Below are 21,748 nucleotides of genomic sequence, written 5' to 3'. Positions count from 1 at the left end.
TTAAAGTGGCAAGCATCAAACAATTTGTAAGATGTGCCAATACTAATCGCAACAGATACTATGTCAGTAAGGTTCAGGTCAAGATTAGCCCTTAATTGCTCTACTTGGTAGAGACATTAGCTCAGAAATATAACCATAAATGTTTAATCAACACTTTTACTTCCTATCTCCTTGTTCTGATAAGCTATGAATCAAATACCACAACTTCTTAGAAATTCCATATACCAGTCTATACAACACATGAGATGCACTTTGCTTCTAAAAGACATAATCAATAATTTGAGGACACCACTTAAGGCTGACATTAGATACTTTCCATCGCCAGCTTAGGAGCAACACCCAGCCCACCAGTTTGTATCTTTTTTTCTAGATAATATTCAGTAGCAAAATACCTCCAGGACAATGACAGAATAAACCTGTGGTTGGAAAATTTTACAACCAAAAAACCTTCACTGTGATCCTTCTATGAAGCTGTGGTCAGGCAGAGGAGAGAGTAATATCCCTACGAGAAGGAGATTTAGGCAGCATGCTCAGAAAATGGCACCCTAGATTTGATGTTTCATCAAAACTAGAACACTACCGCCAGGGATTTTCCAGTTTATAAGGCAGCAATTTTATTGGTGCCATTTAGAAATCCTTTCAATCAGAAGAAAGGACTGCATGCGTCAAGGCTCATTAACCATGTAACAGCAGCCTCTTTACAAGGTCCCATAAACATTACCGCTTGGATCCTTCCTCACAAAGATACCAGTGTCCTCAATATATGTTTTTTCATAACTTGGATAGAAGCTAGAGCTCTTTACCACCAAAAGAACAGGAAATGAAAATATCAATATTCATGTCATGGAAGGCTGTCAGGGTCTACAGGGATAACGTTTCTGCAGAACATACCCATATTTACAAACTAGCCTGAAAATGAAATAGGTGAAGTCTAACTATAGGTACAGCAGACAAAAAGGTATTGAGAGCAGGACAGAAGCAGTTCAAGTCCCAAAATATGCATGACAGCACCAGTAGATGTTGAGTCCCAGCATTAGCAGGCAGTGAATGAAGCCAGAAAAACAGCAGCTATAATAATGATGGGCACAAATGCCCACACCAGTCATTTGTAAGCATGTAGGGAAATTCCTTTCAACAAATGTGTCACTGTAGGTGGTATGCAACTTTGTGCCAGAGACTGTATGGATAGCTGTATAGTCACAGTCAAAAATTCTTTAGCAAACAAAGAGAAAATTACTCTATAAATAATCATTTCCTTTAGCTTGAGTTTAAAAATCTTTGTCTTAAGCCTTACAGGATATGCCAAGCAGCCATCCCACACTTTACTTCATCTTTCCTTCCCCACAGGGTCAGTGACACTTCCACCTCAATCAATGTGATTCTCAGAGCAACTCCTCCTTCTTGGCTTTTCATAGTTGTATTGAAAATCCAGATTTTAATGAGCACACACAATGAAGATATTTGTTGCAGAGATAAGATGGAACAATCAGGAGGCTGCTGTGAAAAATTCGAGCTGTCAAGAGAACTACAAGAACACACTGAAACAGCTAGCCTGACAGAGTACATAGGAAATAGAGAAAACTAAGAATTCAACAAAGGATATTGAGACTCCATGACACTGCAGGGTATCGTCTCCAGGTTGTGGTCAAAGGCTTGAGAAAAGGGAGTGGAGGGAAGAGGGGAAAAGGGAAAAAAAAGAAAAAGAAAAAGGAAAGAAAGCAATATTCAATTGTGTTCAGAGTTGTATCAGGTTTGGCAAGGCAACAGCTGTGTTCTACCCTCCATTACACAGTTTCCTGCCTATGCAACTCCCAGAATCTAACCAGTTGCCTTTTTTGGCTATAATCAGGCAGGACACAGAGGCAGTATGCTTCAGCTAAATTCAGTTTCATCATTTCCTGAGGAATCCTAAGTAAACAGCCATCTGAAGTGTCCTACATTACACTGAAACATATTCCTCCCTTACTGTTAGAGTACATGCATTCAATACACCTTGGAGATTTATTCTGGGATAAAGACTAATTCTTTTTGGATAAGAAATACATTAGACCACAAGAAATCTTTCATGGGGTATCCCCAGTCAGTTCTAGATCTGAAGAGAACTAAGGAAAGAAGATAGCTACAGAGAGGTTAATCAAATTCCTCACAGGAGGAGAACCCCGAATTATCTAGCATACAGTAAGACTGCATTCTTCAGCCAGTAAGGGATCATTCTACAGCATCTATCCCTTTTTATTGCCAGGACTGAAAACAACTTTCACAGTAAGAAGAGAAATAGCCTAACAGGGCTATTCTAAAATCTCACCAAACACTAAGGTTTTTATGCCAGTACTACCAAATAGTGAGGAGATTCAAAGATGGTCTGCACCTCAAACTTTAAACAGACTTGAAAATTGTCCTATTGCATGGCAGCAGCAAAGAGTCTTATTATCACCATCTCAGACTAGTTATCATATCCTCCAGACAGAATCATCAGGTACTAGAACTAAAAAACTGGAGGACCATACTAAGATAACATGGTATTAGTGCTATTCTCGAGGCTGACTTCTAACCCACAGGGCCTCTAAAGTAGCAATACCACAAACCAACCATTAATTTGCCTTCTCCACAAGAACAGTACCAGAGGAATCAAATTCAGCAAGTTCCATCTCATGGGCTCCAAAACTGCTCTATTTCACTGGGCATTTCTAAAAACCCCTTAAAGTGGTCAAGGAAGTAAGCTCAGTAAGCTCTTGGAGCCTTACAGCAACTCACAACGAATGCAAGTCATTACCATTTTAGGAACAAATTAGGAAGCAATTTGTTTGCCTAGTAGTTTGCATTTTGGGTGTAGATAATTATGTGGGGCAAGGACATTTATCTTTACATGGCTATTGTGCAACTGTCAGATGAGAATACTGTTAACAATATTATTTTTGATGCAACACCAGTCTATAAGTAAGACCACCAAAAAATACAGAAGGAAGACAGACCATCCTTGTTTTGAGTTTAAATGCCTCCTTCCTAGTATTGTTTCCAAAAATGAATACTACAGTCACTTCCCTGTTAACTCAGTATGTTCCCTTACTGTGGTTCGTAGCAGTCTGAGGAACATACTGGTCAGAAGTAGCTTGTTTTTCATTATTTGAGGTGCCAAAAGACATTCTTTTGCCATTTAACTAACTACATAGTTGCCACAAAGATGCCATACAGTTACAGATAGAGGGAAGGCAGTCTCTACAACCATGAACAGGATGGGGCCAAAATATTAATAATATGTAGTCCAACCTAAAAAAAAAAAAAAAAAAAAAATCAAGAACCCTTTACATACATATTCCTCTGCAGATTCTTTTGAGATGAATTAAATGCTGGCTTTAAGTTAAGATGCCATGCGTTCCCTTTGAACTAGGCTGAATTACCCAAACCCCTCATTTGAATACAATCATATGGACAGAAGTTAGCCTTAGCCTCCTACAATTTCATAGCCTTCAGGCTTAAATCATGAGACACTTCACACACTCTTCTCCCTACTCAAAGTATCAAGTGCTTCCCAAAACCCTGGAAACAAACACCTTGTCTGGCTTGGAAAGATTTAAAAACTGCCTCTGCTACAAGTTTCCTCCCTTTGGATTACAGTGTTTTGCAACTGCTGAAAGCATAAAACATTATCTGTTTGCAATTTAATTTTCCAGAACTATTTGTATTATCCTGCCCCCCCCCCCCCCCAATGTTTACTCTGTCAGCAGCCACAGATCTCTTTCTGGGACAGAGCCACTGCTCAATAAGATGAGCTTGGGCTATGCTAAACTATCGAGGTAACGGCTGAAGTAGAAATAGAATTAATATATTCAGAAGAGCAGTTTGAGTTATCTGAACTGCCATTAAAGTAGGGATTGCCACACTGTTCTTTTTAGGCTTCAGCCTCATTATTAGCAAAGATTCATCACTACATTGGAATAGACAGCTTTAATCGCAAACCATTTCCCTACTTTAATGAATTATGAGAAGTTTGTGAAATACTGAGCTACAGAGAACATAAAATAGTCCAATACATGTACCTTATACTTGCTAATTCAGATCATCATTTGAGAACTTTGCTATAAGACTGAGCCTGCATGAAAAGGAACATATGTGGGTAATTACTAGAAGTTTTCTTCTGCTTCATATCCACCAGTAAGGCACTGTTATAAAAACTTTCTGTGATTTCAAATTAAATGATCCCCCCACATGGTTTGTCTAGTGGTCTTTAAACCAGAAGTGCAAGAGGAACTACCCTAGAGATGAGGGTGACAACAAATAGCAAACACATTTAGACTAAAACAAGTTAATTCACTTTGTTTATACAGTTCACATTTTAAAACTATTTCAGGGACGCAGTTCTCATGCCATTGTCAAAACTCTTTTACCTTTAGCAGGTTGTGAGAGAATGGCATACAAGACAAAAAGCCTTTTCACAGAGCAAAAAGAATATGCACCATTTCTACAGGCAAGACAGGACTTTAACACTAGAAAATTACAGCATTACTGGTCACTTAGAGTCCCATTTCAGTTATGACTAAGTTGTCCTCAGTGAAGAGACTTGATTCTTTGTTAATACACAACATTTAAAAATAATCTGACTTTGAGAAGAAGCTAATGATCCAAACTAAGTTTGGTCAGTAACATTCATGTGATGGGAATCCTTGTTAAGTGTACAATCTGAACAGCTAATACTTGCATTATTTTTGCAAACTCAACTATTTCACTTTCCCCAACCAGCTTGAATACAGTTCATCAAATCAACAGAAACAGTTGCATTAAGTGCAGCTAGAAAGCACAGTAAGTAGACTTTAGTAGCCAGGCTGTCTACAGTGACCATGAGCTGACAATATTAAAACCCAAAACCTAATCCATCAAAAAAACCTCCCTATAATTCCCTTGTATTCACTGAAAAACTGTTCAGATCTCATCTGTTTAGGACATACTAGGCTGACACTTTACAGCTCCATGTGCCAGGATGCTTATGGGAAAGAAAACTGCAAAGTTTGTTAGCACAAACAGCTCCAATTTGTAAGTGACATCTATATAAAAACTGAAGTCTGAATGACTAAGGCTGAGAAACATATCACAGGGGGGAAGGGGAGAGGAAGGGAAGGAGAAAAGCTGGCAGGAAGCTGAACTGATGGATTGGTTTTATCTGCTTGTTTCTCAAGTTCAGTATATTGTGACACACCAGTGCCTGATGCTTCAGACTGAACTCCAGAATTATATCCCACTAGAGAATACAACATCAGGCAAGTACACAGTTTGCAATTAATACTCCCTCACAGATAGCCCCCTGAGCTGAAGGCATTCAGCTACACTTAACCTTTTTGTTCAGGGACTGTACTGCCATGCAGACTCATTTATTCTAGTTCAGATTTGGCATTCATAATGATTGCTATTAGGGCTATTAGACTTGCTGTAGTTCACTGCTTTCCTCTCTAGTCAAGAGTCTGACGCACACAATACATTGTTGAAAGATTTATTTCACAACTGGAATGCAGATTGCTGGCAATTATTGTTGCATATTCAGTTTGACTGCAGTGCTGCCCAGACTTGCCAGCTATCATGTTTATTACTCTAAGTTAAACTCAAGGTAGAGTACTAAAGTACCTTCTCTTTTTGCACAGGGCTCCAAGAATCAAGAAGGAGGAATCTAATTATCTAATATATAAAAGATACCTATATTACACAAAAGTGATCTATTGACCAGACTACACAAAAGACACAAGAAAGTAGTTGAGGGGACTTCTGTATCTTTCAGGTGGCCTAAAAGTATCTGGCATGTATCCTCAGGACAATGAACATGAAGTAAGTTTCTCAGTTTCTGCACATCCAGCTCCCTTTATCAGCTGTCAAGCCCCCATTTCTGGTACGTGTGAAGCAGCACTTGCATATTCTACTGTAAGAGCTGACACAGGAGGTTTGCTCTGTGAAGCCAGGACTTTCTATGGCAAATTGCAAAGGCCACAAAGCCACATACAAGTAAGACACTGTCCTTACCTGCCACTTAGCAGTCACCTTTTCTCTCTACTGGGTTCAAAGGAATGGCAAGACTGGGAGAACAGAAGCTACAAGCACAGCACATGTAGGTGTAACATAAATTAATGTCAATCTGAAGAGGCTACTTTTAGGTACCAAAGAGTGAAAACAGGATAGTGCAGGCTTCACCATGGGCTATACAAGCACAAAAACGCTCTTGGGCAACTGCACTGCATACCATAAAGAAATTAACCACTGTAGGTTATGGGCAAATATGGCCAGGCATAGCTTCCCTGAGTTAATACCAGGGAAGGGATGCTTACCCCTGTTTTAATTGAACCTTCTCAGTTCAGTGAGACACAAAGACACATTACCATGTACATGGCACCCATAAAGTTAATCAGTTCTATGAAGCCTGGACACATTGTTTAAACACACTAAACACTGGTTTAGGGAGGGGGAGGGTAGCCTTCTGTTGATTTCAAGTCCAGTCTTTAGCATGACAAAGCTAGGCTGGCTGCCACCCAACCCCATTCACTTTGAATAAATATTCAAAGTTTACAATCCTGCATAATACACTTTCTGAAACTGTTGTTTCTCATTAGCGCACGTACAGTACATGCCTTCTCAGCAGAGGAGAGAATTCCTCTTCCAGAGACAGTGTGCCCACAAGGAAAACATTCCAGGGGGAGAACACATTCTTCGTGACCACTCAGCAAAGTAATCCCACTTAAGGAGACAGCTGTAGTTCAGAAAACTGCAGCCCATCCCTGCTGTTCAAGCTGTTTTGCTGGAATACTTGTTTTCAGGAGGCATAATGGACTGCAAAAGTTCTGATCAGGCATGCAGAATTCCCTAGGGACATTGCATGAGGGAGGGAGGAAGTAGCGTGGAAAGTTTCAGCCTGTCCTTGTTATCTCAGGGTCACTTTTCATCTCTTCCTTAATATTCTGATTTAAGGCAAAAAAGATATCTGCCAAGAACTCTCTGGGGCACTGAAGCATAAGGCAGCTCTTCCAATACACACTTCTATATCAATTAGCACTCCGTATCATCTTTGTCAACTCCGGGTTTCATTTCATCACAAGAGGGAACAAGGAATAAAACAATTATATCCAACTACAGAGAAGAAAAATATGGTTCTGGTTCACTCTTTTAGAGACAAATATTTAGCATGTATGTGGCTAAGATAAAGTCATCTTTACAGGAGCAATTATTCTTGCTCACATTAACTGAGAACTTGCTTTGATCTCAGCATCAGTAATACTAATTTTCTTCCAGCTCATATTGGAAAGAACCAAGAATCAGTGCAAATATGTCTGGCAAATCATTTTAAAAAGTATTATTTTTACATTGCAGCAGGGAACCAAGTTTCTCTAGACACTTAGAGCCTAAACTACTGGGCCAAACTATGACTGTGTACAAACAGCCTTCTGCTATATCTCATATTTTTACTCCTGTTTCAAATAGTTCTGCTCCACCATTAACAGCAGCTATGGGGACAGCAGGCAAAAACCCTGGCACAGAGAAGACCTTTACATGGTCCAAGTTGAATTCTCAACTCTTCTAGCTATACATAGGGATTCATTAAGAGGACCTATGTCTGTTTACGAAGGTGATCTCGGAGGTGGAGGGCAGGAGGAGAGTGACTCTTTCTGGACATGAGAACAACAGCAACTCATGAACTGAAAGAAAAGCTACATAGCCTTAAGCTCCAGGATGTACAAGGAGGCCAGGTTGAAAACCACCTCACAGAGCATAAATATCAAGCTCAAGATGGTCTGAAAACCTTTGAAACATTCCGATTGCAACATTTCCCTATTGCATTCAAGGTCTTGCACAGTTTCGTGGGTCCTTACTTAGCTATCCATTATAACCAATGTTCGAGAGAATGCCCCTGGTGCAGCAGAGCACACAAGGAACACTTGCCTGGTCTGTATACCTCAGCCTCACCTCCTTTTCTGGTTAGCTTGTTCCTTTTCTGACCTATGCTTTCTCCCCTAAATGTCAAATATATCAATCTTTAAAAAGGAACAGCATTAAGCATCTCTTATTTTAGAATTCACCCAACCATGCCCTCCTGTCTGGATCTGGAAGCACTGATTTTTATATTAAAGGAGAAGAAAGGACTCATCTGTCCATCTGAAATGAGTAAAATCAAGGGCACTTGAAGTAGGAACCAAGTCTGAACTGTTACAGTCATGGCTATATAGCATATAAAATTTTCTCTGTTCTGGCATTACAGGAAAATACCTTTTTGGAAAAAAAAAAAAAAGAGAAAATTATCCCCTTCTGACAGGAGACTGCTGTAGCATGACATTCCATTGTCCCAGTAAGAGAAGGCAAATACAATTTGAAAGTTTCCAACAAAGTTTTGCTTTCTGACACAGCAGGATAAAAAACAACATGAGGAAATACTGACCATAGAGTAGCAGAACTGTTCCATGTGTTTCCACCACAGTTAACAACATTATCCAAAACCATATACACTACAGTGCTGTGGTGGTGAGGCACTGGAACAGGTTGCCCAGAGAGGTTGTGGAGGCCCCCTCCCTGGAAGCGTTTAAGACCAGGTTGGATGAGACTTTGGGCAACGTGGTCTAGTGGAGGGTGTCCCTGCCCGTAGCAGGGGGGTTGGAACTAGATGATCTTTAAGGTCCCTTCCAACCCAAACCATTCTATGATTCTATGATATGCTTCTCCTTATCCACACGAGCAAGAGCTGAACCATTACTGCAGTTGTACTTTTTCCTGACAGAATTGGTATAATACAGTGTGGTAATATTCATCAGTTAAATCTACATTAAGTTTTTAGAGCATTAAAGAACTAAAATCTCCTAAAATCTAATTAATCCTAATTCCTGCCCATTAGGAAAAAACTTAATCTTTTTACATGGCAAGTTCTAACTCCCACTATGTGGAGGAAGAAGATACATTGGCTATGCACACATATTGTCTGCATAGCACTGGCATATACGTAGATACTTATTTTTTAGAGTTACACCAGTTTGTCTAATGAATTGGCAATCCCTTTTTTTAAATCAAAATTATGACTAATACATCTTCCTCATCACATTTGTGTATTCTCATTTTACATTTCCCATCATATACTGCATTAAACTGCAAACTCAAGTTCATCTACACAAAACTTTGACTTGGGGAGGGCCATTAAAACAATTCAGACTAATTTACTGCATAAGGAAAGGTCAAAGACTTTAGTGTCTGCTATAAACATTCATACTGCAATGTAACCCAGACGATAAAAGCTAAGTGAACTGGTTTAAGTCACAAATCTTAAGTCACAGTTTAAAGCGTTTTTGTGCCTGTGGAGAAATCTTATTTTCTACTTACACTCCTCTAAGAAAGAAAATTCTTTGTCAGTAAGCAGACACAAGAGTTTCAAGTATCTAATTACTTAATTATTGCAAATAGTCTACAATATACCTGTATCCATATCCCCATATCCATTTATTTAAACAATTCTCTAAAGTCTGAATACATTTTACTTGATGTCAAAAAGAGATAAAAGCATCTCTATCTCTGAACAACAAAAATAAAGACATCTGAACAACATCTATGAATAATAAAATATATTAAGTGGGATTCTGCTAAAAAAACCAAAAATCCCATTAATAAAAAAAAAAGTTTTTCTTGGACTACTTCAGATGCATTTACAAGAAAAAAAGTAACTAAAATTGTTTTCCAGATAGTTATCTGCAGTCAGCAATTTATGAATTAAATTGCCTGCTTCTGGATACCTTAATCTCAAATCCACCCCTTCTGATCTGTTCCACTAATTGAACACAGTGAAAAACACAGCCACTCGTTTTTTTGGTGGGTGAAGGGGGTATAAGAAAAAAAGACCAAAGAAAAATGGTAATACCTTCCTCTACATTTTAAACTATGAATGACATGACCAAAACAGAAGCCAGACAGTAGTTTTCTTTGTCAACATAAAAAAAAAAAAACTGTCAAAAGTCAACTTACCTCAACAACCAACTAGTTCCAAGTGTTTAGCCAGGAGCTTTCTCATCCAGTTCACTGGTTTGACTTCAGATTTACATTCAGTATTTGTTGTCAACTTCTTAAGCATCTTACATTTGTTCATATATGCCTAAGTCCTAAGATAGTGTTTCTTTTTCTTAAATTGATAGTCCATGAATGAAAATTAATTTGTACACTCAACTTTTCTCAAAATAATTGATTTTACTGATTCAGAGCACAGCAAGACTGGAATATCTTGCACTAAATGGCAAGCAGACCTACAGTTTAACAGTTACTGCCAAAAAGAGCTTACTGACTAAAAATTTAAAACATCTCTTCTATCAGTTTGTAGGTAAGTCACATTTGAAAAAAAAGAAGCAATCAAAATTAAACTTATTTATTGAAATTTTGCTGTAGGCTCAATTAAGTGTTTCCTTTTTTATTTATTTTTTTTCCCCTTGGGTATTTAAATCAACTCTGAGTACGTTGGCAAAACTAGCTGGATTGAGTGCTGGCCACAACCAACCAAAGTCAAATCTACTGCACCTCCAAGTTCGATTAAAAGAGCCTAAATTCAAGGGAACTGGTTAAGTCTCTACCTTAAAAAAAAAAAACCCAGATGAATGTACTCTCATCACTACAAACAATAAAAAGGGAAGTAAACTATTACAAGACCACACTTGAAATATTAGATTTTAAACAGGAAGCTGCTCAACAGGAAAAAAAAACAAACCAAAAAACCAAAAAACCTATCTGACTGCACAGGACTGTCAAAGTTGAACTGTAAAATTTCTCTAAACCTCTTTTCTTACAAGTTTGAATGCCCACTTTACTTTCATTCAAATCAAAACTCCAGTTCTGTGTTGAGGCATATATCACAATGGATTTCCTGCCAAGACTCATTAAAATGGTAGTTTTTGATGAATACAAGCATTCATCAATTAAAGAGGCTTTATGATACAGATTTCCAAGTTAAGTTTCCCTCAACATATATTAATTATTAGCTTGAGTTTACTGAAATCACTCATCCATGTGGTTTTATTTACTAATCTCAGTAAAGTCAGCATACATGCATTAGGAGAAATTTAAATTTCTAGTTGTGAAGACAAGCAGAATCCAAACTCTATGTATAAAACTCCAGAGGAATAAATTTCATTAAGAGGTCATGGAGTCAAACCACAGTACGCAGAGTTATATTTCATTATACTTCTCTGCATCCAACAGCAATACATTTGTAATACTTCTCTAAGAAATAATTTGCAGTAGACAAGTATGCTAGATCAATTTTACAGTTACCACTTTGCCGTGTTTAAAAAGGACATGACATAGCAGTACTAGCTCCCGAAGTATCATACAATGAAATCAATCCCAGTTCCATCACTGGAAAATTGTAGACACTAATATTTCTTCAGACTTTTTAGGATGCTCAGAAAGGTAACATATTGTGAAGAACAGTAACAGGCCAAGGGGCCATTAACTGAAAAGAGGGACTAGTCCATTATGCTGAACATGACTGGGCTGGAGTGAGGTCAGGAGATGTTAAGCCACTGCAGTAGCCTAGGATTGCAAGACAAATCAGCGTTGAGATTATTACTTCAAGCACTCAGAACAAGTTCTCACAGCCGCTAAAGGAAAAAGTGAAGCGGATAAACCATAATTAAGATGAACTTGTAAACTGATGCATTTCATTTAGTTGGACAACACCCATTTGCATTAGCTTCCAGGGCAGAAGCTGCATTTGTGTTTTTGTCTCGTCATACTCTATTTAAATCAGGTTGCTAGTTTCCATCTCTTTCTACACTAGGAAACTCAATTAGAACCATGGTGTGCTTAAACTGAAAAGAAATTTAAGGTACAAGGTCACCAAGCCACCATTAGGCTAGAGCAATTGCCAGCAAAAACAATGCTGCTGTAGGCAATCCTAAGCTATTACAGTTTTGTTCCAACCCACAGAAGACTTAACATCAGGCACACAATTTCTCTGCTTAACATGCAAACAGCTGCGCCTCAATTATAAACTAAGAAAACAAAGACTAATAAGACATTTACATGAAAAATCAATGATAAAAATGGATGTTAGAGGGCACTGAGTGCATTATTGACTCAAACAATCAAAACCTTATTACATCATACACTCAGGATTAAAGTTCTGGACACCTTTTAGTAGACGTGCACACTAACTCTGGGCCTCTAAAATATACTTTAGTCATCGGTTAGGTTCAGCACGTTACCCAATAACTTGAAGTTGCCATGCAAAAAAGCAGATGTAGTACACAGGGGTGGGGGATAAGACAACCTTAACTTTGAATTCCCCTTTTGGTAAACCTTGCATTAACAAGATGGGTTCCTGTACGTCCAGTGGTTCCACTTATAATCTTACCCTATTAGAGTCAGACCAATTCATAAGTGACATAAATCTGGGAAAGACATGGGCCTAGGGATGGGGGTAGAAGCAGAAGATTCAGTAGAATCAGCTCAGAAGTCACAATACTTATAACATGCATCCTGTCCCATCTGTTCAGTATCCTGGAGATTAACAGAACAAAACCTGAATTTTTTGGTATAGTCAGACTACTTTAAGCTCCCAGTACAAATGAAGTATATTTTCATGTAGTTAGCAGCCACGCCACTATACATACACACACACTGCCTTGTACCTGCATGTGAATACTCTGACAGAGGACTAGCCTGTGAATTATTAGTTATTTTAAAATAATATACTGAATGTTTAAAGATCTAGGGAGGTAATAATGTTTCAAGTGTTCAAGATAGCTTGTTGCAGTGGTAAATGTCAGTCTCAGCATTTGTAGTAGAAATATTTGCGGTGCCAAGTAGCATTGCAAAAAGATTTAAGCACCTGTGGCATCTGACCACCAGACAGTTTTCAACTCAAACATGAGTATTAGAGCTACCATCCACTACACAGTTTAAACACTCTCCAACATTTTTCATAATACCAAACTAATGTGCTGGACAACACAAATTATTTCAGCCTCCTAAGTGAGAAAGTCTTCTAATCCCTTTCTTACAATTTTACTGGACAAGTAATTTTATTCTTTTATTATTACTACTACTCATTCGTTACTGATTCACTTAAAAGATTATGGTGTAGCTCTCACAACCTATTTGTCTTCTTAAAACGTTCTGAAGCATATAAAAATCCACCTAGAGGAAATAATGAAAAGAAAAAAAGCTTATTCTTTCTTTTTCTCTTCAGATGAAAATATCACCCTAGCATTTTTTCTTCTTAGGAGAATAACTTGAAAGAAAAAGAAATAATTTCAGAATCATGGTAGGAATATCCTAACAATCTATGCAAACAAAGTCCAATAGAAGGCCTTCAGCTTCTACACTCATTCTTGGACAGCCAGAACCTGACTATTTAGTCTTCCTGTTTATACAGAAGCAGCCACATGTTACCTGGCAGAGCAAACTTTGAGGTCAAAGTCCGTTCTCCAGAGAACTTCCAAAATCAGATCTTGGCTATACAAGTCAAGTATCTAAGAGATTACACCATATTACAAAAAGAATCTCATAACTCACCAGCTTGGTGCTGGTCATACTTACTCACTCTGAGGTTCCAGGTCAGTAAACAGTAGAAGTTCAGATCCCCGTTTCTATCCACTAGTAGCAATTTTGCAGCTAGCTTAGAGTTAATGAAAAATTTGCCTGTTCACCTCCAGAAAGACAGTGCACACACTATGAATAAGTGGAACAAATAAAGCTATCAAGAAGGAGAACACGTCAATTTAAACAGTTCCACCTGACATGGAGCTTCACAGAACTGTTGTGTGATTTCACTCTAGTTATTTTTACAAGGTCAGATTAGCAGCACAATCTTGTGTTTATACAGTTTTGGCAATTGTGATTAGCAACTTCTAAACTCTTTTGTGCTAAAGGCAGCTCCACTTACATTTATCAATTGCTTCCCCCTCATTACAACTTTCCAGTTAACAAAAATATTTGCTTATCTCATTTAAACTTTGGGAGAGAGCGCTACAGTTGCAGACAGTGCATCTATGAGTCAATACATATCTGCACCACGATTTGCCATTTTTACTGGAATGCTACGGATAAGTGAACTTAGTCACATTGTTACCTAGTGACTAATGTCAAAAGCATCTTTACACAAGCAATAACTGATTAGAGCACTGTTACTCTGGAGTTAAAACTTTACCATATCTAGGCTTACAGAGAGGAGATGTAAGGATGTTGAGGATGTGTAATTTAATCTTTCAAGCCACGGTTCAACAGTGTCCATGCAAATTAACCTATATTTCTTTATAGTGTAGGGCAGAGGCACAGATATCATAGTCTGCAGGAAGTCCATCTACTACAGTATCTCTGCAAGCGTGAAGCACAAATTTCTTATACAGTACTTAAGAGATTACCCTGTTTAGGGCAGAGCTGCTCACTTAGAAAAAAGCTTAGGTTCCTAGTCCACTCTGATAGAGTGTGGCTCAGGACACCATAACATAGCATACAGAAGAAAAACCTATGGAAAAAGAAAAATGAAGAGCACAAATGGTGTTCCAAGAGAAAAAAAGGAGGAAGGAAAGGAACTGTAAGAAAGAAAAAGGAATTTAACAGCCACTGTATGAAGAGCTTCCCAACCAATGCAGTTTACTTCTGAAGAATTCCACTTTATTACCAGAAGCATGATATTGCTTTAAAACTCATTTCACCCTGTGTTTAGGCAAATTAGGAGCAACCCTTATTAAACCCACTGGGTACACGCCACCCTCGGGGGCTATGATACTTGTTACTTTTCACACCTACTGGAGACAGGTCGGTAACGATATCACTAAAAGCCGGAAAACTTTTCCTACTCGGTTAGAGATGATGCCTGAAAGCACAAGCTATCTGCAAGAGTTTTTACTGCAAGCTTCATCTTGTCCTGTCACTCCCTCTTTCCTGGCTTCACTGTACAGACCAAACCGAACGAGGAAGTCGAGATCTGAGGGCGGAAGCCAAGCCCATTGCAATGTCTGCAGGAGGACTGTCAGCCTGTGACTCAGGCTACAGCCCTGACAGCTGCCAAACGGTCCTATTTTCTCCTGCCCGTTACTTCCAAAGGACGGACACTTAAAACGCGAGGTGGGGGGGAAGCAGGGACACGCACCGGAGGGAGGGGAGAGAGGACGATCCGGTGAAAAAGAGCGCGAATAACGCCACCCCACCTCGGTGAAGGCCAGTTAGCAGGGCGTGGAGGGAGGAGAGGCAACTCCCTGGGCATAATGCAACCGTGCAGCGCACGACGCGGCGGCACACACGCCCCCAAATGAAAGGGGTAGCACCCCGGGCACGGTAGATGGGCGCCCAGCCGGGCTGCCTCCCACCCGACTCCGCGGAGAAGGAGGAGGAGAGCAGCGGGAAAGCGGCACCCTCTCGCCCGGTCGGACAAAGAGGCGCGAAACCCGCGAGAGGAGAAGCGCGGCGCCAGGGGGGACAAACCAGGACCACCCGCGCCCACCGCCCCACCCGATCGGCTTCACCTGAGCCCGGCTACGGCGGAGGGAGGGAAACGCCGCGACGGCGGCTGCGCTCCTCGCAGCGAGACAGTGGTATCCTCACGCTGCCGGCTCCTCCCGCAGGCACCGCGACCGCCTCTCGCTCACCGGCACTGAGAAGCGCCGGCCGGGAGGAGCCGCCGCGGCCCAGCAACGCCGCCGCCCCACCCCCGCCACCCCCCTCCCCGCGGCCCCGGCAGCCAATGACATAGCTGGCTGCCTAGAGCTGACGGACGCTGCCGCCAATAGGAGCCGGGGGCAGAGCGGAGGCGAGCCGTTAAGGAAGCGGCGAGCCGTTGAGGAAGGGGGAGGTTAGCAACGCTCGGGCGCGCGCGGAGCCCTGCCCCTTGGCGCGCCAGCGCAACCCCTCTGGCGCAGCGCAGGCCGGCAGCGGCCGCCGAGGGGCTCGGGAGGGGTAGGCGGCGCGCCCCGGCCTCCCCCCCGCCGCCGGCTACGGGGCCCTGCCCAAGCTCCCCGCTCCCCTTCCCCCCACGAGGTTGAGCCGTGCCAAGCTGCTCCCACAACCCCCCGTGCCAGGCCAGCCCCGCCGGCCCCACAATGCCCCGCGCCGGGCGGGCACCGGCGGCCCGCGCCAGCCTCTGCCCTTCCGGAAGCGCTGCCTCGCTGGCACTCCGGAGGGCCTCGGGTGCGCCGGCCCCAGCGTGCCCCCAGGCCTGGGAGAAGGGAACTCGGGGTCAGCCTCCCGTAGCAGGGCGATGGGCTGCAGCCCCGTCCTCCGGAGGCCGTGCCAGAAGCACTCGGAAATGGGACGAGGGGGGATCTCCACCCGGTCAAAAAGTCCCCACCCAACCCTGTTGTCTTACAGTGTAAGATAACCGCGATAAGGACATGCAAGTCAGAATTTCGTTTCATCCGATAAAGGAACAGAACTGAAGCAGAAGCATCGGCATAAGCAGCCCCTGATGCTGCTGAGGGGTTCGAACAGGCAGTCTGTGTGTCAGAGGAGGCTCACAGTGTATTAAAAAAGGCATGCCAAAAGAGTAGAGGTGTGAAAAGGTAGAATTGATGTAATTCTGCCTCTTTGCGTTTACTACAGCACTCTTCAAGGCTGAACTTCAGGACAAGTAAAGGAAGCAGTAGCCAAGATGCAAGACAAACGTCCTGAAAAGAGTACAGCATATACAAGTCCCTATATCAGATCCAGCTCTGCAGATGAGATTTATTGTGCATTTTAACAAGCATGCAGAGATACAAGGCTCCCTTCCTTTGGGGCTTCCTGCTTTCTGCGAGGAGGGCAGAGGACCGAAAACACAAGGTGAAGTTTACTGCTGACAATATCAAAGTTACATGTGGAAGAGTCAAACCAAGTGAAAGAGGAATAAAGAGGGAAGTTAGCAGAGAAGTGTCTCGAGTAAGCATCTCTTGTCTAAGTGAAACACTTCAGGCTTAGAAGGATTCACTGCAGCAGTTTGGAAACAATGCTAGACCTTTGTATCTTAAGACACAAAAGGCAGTGGGAGAAATCACTGAAAGGTTTGTGCACATGAGTACCAGACATACAGAGGTGTCATTGTTGAAGGCAGAGATGAGAAATGTAAATGCAGGTACAAAAAGAGAATTTAATTTGGCAGTGAGGAGGGAACATACAGGATAGGTCTTCACTAGTACATCAAAGTAGAAAATGAAAGGAAGCTGGAATTGTGACAACCACAGGTACCTACATAACCAGATACTTTAGATGGTGAAAGTCTTCAGTATCCAGTGACTCATTTTGATCCATGAAAAAAAGTGACCAACAGATGGAAAGGATATTTACTGGTTGAACAACAGAGTTTTACATTCTGCCATGAAAATGAAGCAGAATGAAAATAGTGGAGGTGACTACATATATCAAAAGCTTTTTAAGAACAGGAGAGGCGACCTCTACAGCCAAGGGGCTGAGAAAGGAGAGGTAAGCAAAGGAAAGAAGTCAGTATCGAGTCTAAATAAAGCTTTTAAAGGAGAAAAATAGCAGGTCTTAGCTGCAAAAACAAATAACAAGAGGCAGAACAAACTGACAGCAGTAGTAATGTGGGAAATAAAAAATAATGACTGCAAGCATGAAACACAGGCATAAAGAGGCTGCCACAAAGTTATTTTTGAAGAGCATATGATACTGGGCATTTTAAATGTTTTTATTCTTTTCTGACTCTCATACGTTTCATATGTACTCTGCTCTTCCTGATGCTAAGATTTAAGTCTAAGGTCAGTCTGGACTGTCTTCTTAAGGTTTGGCACTTTTTTTTGCCTTTTTTTTTTTTTTAAATTTGAGAACTTGATCCCACTCCTGTTTAATCAATATCAAAACTTTCTTGAAGACTTCAGCAGTAAAGCATCAAAACTGAGCTCAGAACAAAGACTGCTGCAGGTTTACATCATCCTTCCCCTTAACAAAAAGTGTATCATCCCACCTCTTTTGAGCACTCTCTATTTCCATAGTGGTCAGATTTGTAGATGCGTGGTAGTTGAGGCAAGTCAGATTCAGAATGTCTGTTTTCCATAGCTTGATTACTTTGAAAATAAGTGCAACAGGTTTTTGTGTTGATCTGGTTGCAGGAAGTTACCCAGGAAAGGAGACACACCTCACAGAGAAACAAGTATGACTAAAAAAGCTATTGTTAATTTTATACATCTGTTACTTTCTACAGATTTACAGGATGTTAATTTGGATCCTTCTGATCAACTTCACTCACATTTTCCATCGATGTTTGCAAGCCAGCATCCTTTGGAAGAGCAAAGGTATAATGGTCATTGAATTCTGGAAAACATCATCTCAACAGCAGACAGATTTACCAGTTTGGTGGGAGTAAATCAATGGTACTGTACTATTTCTAGAGGGGAAAAAAAAATGTATTAAGCAGTGAGCAACCAGAGATGCCTCTTGAATTTGCCAGCCTTAACTGCAGACCAAACAAATGCCTGCTTTGAACTACAGTGTTTTCCCCTACACTGGTCTAATCCAAGACAATTGGGCTGAGGTTTGTTGGCAAACAACAATCCCTGGGAGAAGCCTGCAGTTCTGTGATCAACAATAAATGGAGGGACATTTGTTTTCTATATCTGACAAACAGGTAAAGTGGCTAAATTCATTTTGGTGAATAATTTCCAATGCTTTGCGAGGCAGAAGAAATCCCTTCCAAAACTAGTTGCTTACTGATGAGCTCAGGAGAGTGAAACAAGAAGAGTAACAGAGACAAAAGGTGTTTACTTTATCACAGAAGTCACATTGCTAAATGCTAACCACAGTGGCTGTAGACAGAAACCGCATGTGTACGGATCTGGAGAATGTCACAATCTGGTATTGCTAAGAACCCTGAGCTCTGTTTTTGCAAAAACCTGAAACACCAGTAGTTTCACTGCAGATTCATAATTAGAATTTCTCAAAAAAGGCAGTTATGGAGTAGCTTTAATATGTACAATCATACAAAGCAGCAGCTATAAATGCAGGTGAGAACTTGAAGGGTTTTCATGTACCATAACAAAAGGAAATGGCTTTTTTGAGGTGGGTCTGTAGAAGAAGAAAGCCACACACACACATGTCTCTGGACTTCACGCCTACATCTTCTTAACAGCCTGAAATTTGTCTGCAATTTAGGCACCATGTCTTAGCACATAACTTCTTTTTCCCCTTACATCAATTCTTTATTGTTCTGCTCCCATAACAAATGCCAAATCCAAATTGTGAGAGTGCAGAAGGTGGAAAACCATGAACTTAAGATATGGAAGGAGTGAAAGCAAGTGATGTTTCCACTGGGGGGTCAGAGCTTCCAAATTTAGCAACTAACCATTTAAGCCCAAGTTCTAGCTCCGTTCATCCAAATTCTACCAGGAACAGCTGACATAAAGGAGCTGCACTGCACCACACTAAGGGAAACGTGGCCCAGTAACCTGTCTCAGAAGCAGCCAGTAGCAGATGTTAGGAGGAGGGTATCCCTTTTCTTACAGAATGATGTTACCCTTAGCAAGACTACCCAACTTCTGGCATGGCTGTGGAAAAGGTACAGCTTAATTGGCTCATTTTCATATGTCAGGGTGTGATTCCATCATGCCCTCTTCATCAGCAAAGCTGGTTTAAGATGTTGTCTGTCCTCCCACTAGTCAGTCATTCCTAGTGCTGTGTCATAGTTTACCACTGCTCCAGCGGTGCTGATGCAGATGTTTCAAAAGCCATATTGTAAACTGGATCACTGAAATAGAGCTGAAAAAGAAGGTTAAGAAAAAAGATCAGTTCACTGATCTAGTTTACAGGCCCACAGAGAGATGCATCAGCACAACTGACAGGATTAAACTGAGGCACCGTGACAGGAGTGTTTCAAATTGACTTTGCTGATGGAGAAAATTTAAGAGGGAACTATACCTGCACCCCAAGACTGGGGAGGAGCCGTACCTGGCATACTCTAGCATTTAAAACAGTTATTCTACTTTTCACCTCTCCACAACCCTCCACCCACACAGTCCCGTGTGAACAACCTGCTGAACTCCTGCTCCCTCATTGTGGTTCTTGCTTCAGCTTTAGTAAAAAAAGGAATATGTTTTTACTTTCTTAACACATTAGTGACAAGATCTGCGGCTGAAAAACAGTGCTTACACACAGCATCTCTGTTCATTTGGCATACCGTTCAGAGGCATAAGTCTCTACCCATCACTTACGTAGAGCAGTAAGTATATTTATCTTGTGCCAGAGTCCCTCCTTTCAATAAAATGGGAGTGACACCATCTTGTAGAAGGGACCTTTGTTGGGGAAGTAGGTTATCAAACAGTTGTGCTGTGACTGAAGTCATGGAAGTGTCCTCAGAAACACACCTAAATGAAAACTTGTGTCTTAGGCAGAGGAAAACTCCATTCTTGGAGCTTGTGAGTTCCTCCAAACCCTGATATGAGATTACAACTCCATTATGCATGGTTAGAGACACCATATTCCTGATCTGACATACTAAGAATAATGGCCCAGAGCTCTTTACCTCCAAGGAATTCCAATATAATCATCTCTGCCATCTGGATATAAGCACAATGCTAAGCAACAGGCATTTTTTAGTTCAGTATATCCCCTTCCTAACCTTGTTTCTTCTGGCCTTGTTCTCTTGGTGCTCACTATTTTCTATTCAGCTTTAAATTTGGAGAAAGCTGGCATTCAGCATTATACAAAAGAGCCAACAGTAACACAACCATCCAGAAAAAGTATCTTTGCCCCAAAACCGACATTTAGAATCTGAATTTTCTGCCTTGGACCTACCCAGACTTGTCCAAAATGCCAGCAGAACACATCCTGTTACCTGCCTTAAATAAGCACAGCAAGTTTTTGCTGCAGAAAACAAACTGAGCATTTTCACGCAATCTGTTACGGCTTAGCTCCTTCAGTGATAATTCAGCAAGTACGATGCATGTAATTTTAGGCTTGTCTGTCCTGGCCTCACAGCTCCTTTGGTTCAACAGTTGCCAAGGATCCTTTATTAACATCTCAAATACCTCCTTTTCCTTCTCCCTTTCTCAAAGAGGGTAAGAAATGCTTCAGATTCCTGAGTTTAGAAGGGCTTGGGGGCATTCTTCTTACTCAGCAGAGGATAAGCCCACAGGAGAGTAACATCCCTCCCTAGCCCCTCTGTCACCCTGCAGCTATCATGTGTATAATGCTCAGGTAGCAAACATACTTGCCAGGTTTGGGTCAGATATTGATAAGGAAAAAATACTTTAAAGAGGTTGACAAATCCATCTAAACACTGTTTAATTTGTCCTGATAAGGTAGGGCTGCGGAGAGCTTTACGCCACCTTTGCTTCTCTCTCCCTTCCCTACATCTCAGGCTGGGCCATGTTTTCACAGAACCAAGAATTCAGTAGCAAGGTGACTACGTTATGTGGAAAACAGGACTAAGTTCAGAGAATACATAAAGGTGATGGTGTTTACTTCACTTTTTTTTTTTTCCCCCATGGATTTAAATTGCTTTTCAGCATCAGTCACCTTTATGGACCTCTAAACAAAACGCATCTAACTGGATGTTCACTTCCCTCTTCCTCTCCCCAAACATCTTCCTATAGCAGGAATTTAGTCTCCCCTTATTTTTTTCCTCCCTACAAAAACATGAGAGCGCCCCTACTTTCAGCTTGCTTCCTTTCCTGAGGTTACTGTGTGAGCTTTTGCTCCACCAATGGTGCCTCTCAGCTTACTTCATGTTTGCTGTTTGGTTTTGGGCTCAGCCTGCAATTGTAATCAAGGCCAAATATTTGCTCAAATGAAGTGGTTCTGTGGTTCTCATTCCAGGGAGCTGGCTGAGGAC

At 41.2% G+C, this 21,748-nt stretch overlaps 1 protein-coding gene and 1 long non-coding RNA gene across 2 annotated transcripts in view; one reads left to right on the top strand and one right to left on the bottom strand.

Moving 5' to 3' along the window:
• MYH9 (myosin heavy chain 9) overlaps window positions 1-15,651 on the bottom strand; it is a 71,643-nt gene extending 55,992 nt beyond the window's left edge. The window contains exon 1 of the mRNA XM_054813829.1: window positions 15,462-15,651. The gene's annotated coding sequence lies outside the window, so the exon portion shown is untranslated. The remainder of the gene's footprint in view (window positions 1-15,461) is intronic.
• A 91-nt stretch (window positions 15,652-15,742) lies between these two features.
• On the top strand, window positions 15,743-19,419 carry LOC129201900 (uncharacterized). The gene is made up of 3 exons (XR_008575528.1): window positions 15,743-15,787; window positions 16,534-16,752; window positions 18,133-19,419. It is a non-coding gene; the product is annotated as an uncharacterized LOC129201900 (long non-coding RNA).
• Window positions 19,420-21,748: the final 2,329 nt, after the last annotated feature.

Source organism: Grus americana, chromosome 1, assembly GCF_028858705.1.
Source record: "Grus americana isolate bGruAme1 chromosome 1, bGruAme1.mat, whole genome shotgun sequence".
Taxonomy (NCBI): Eukaryota; Metazoa; Chordata; class Aves; order Gruiformes; family Gruidae; genus Grus; species Grus americana.
Note: the sequence above shows the minus strand (reverse complement) of the source record. Positions and strands in the feature narration are given on the sequence as shown.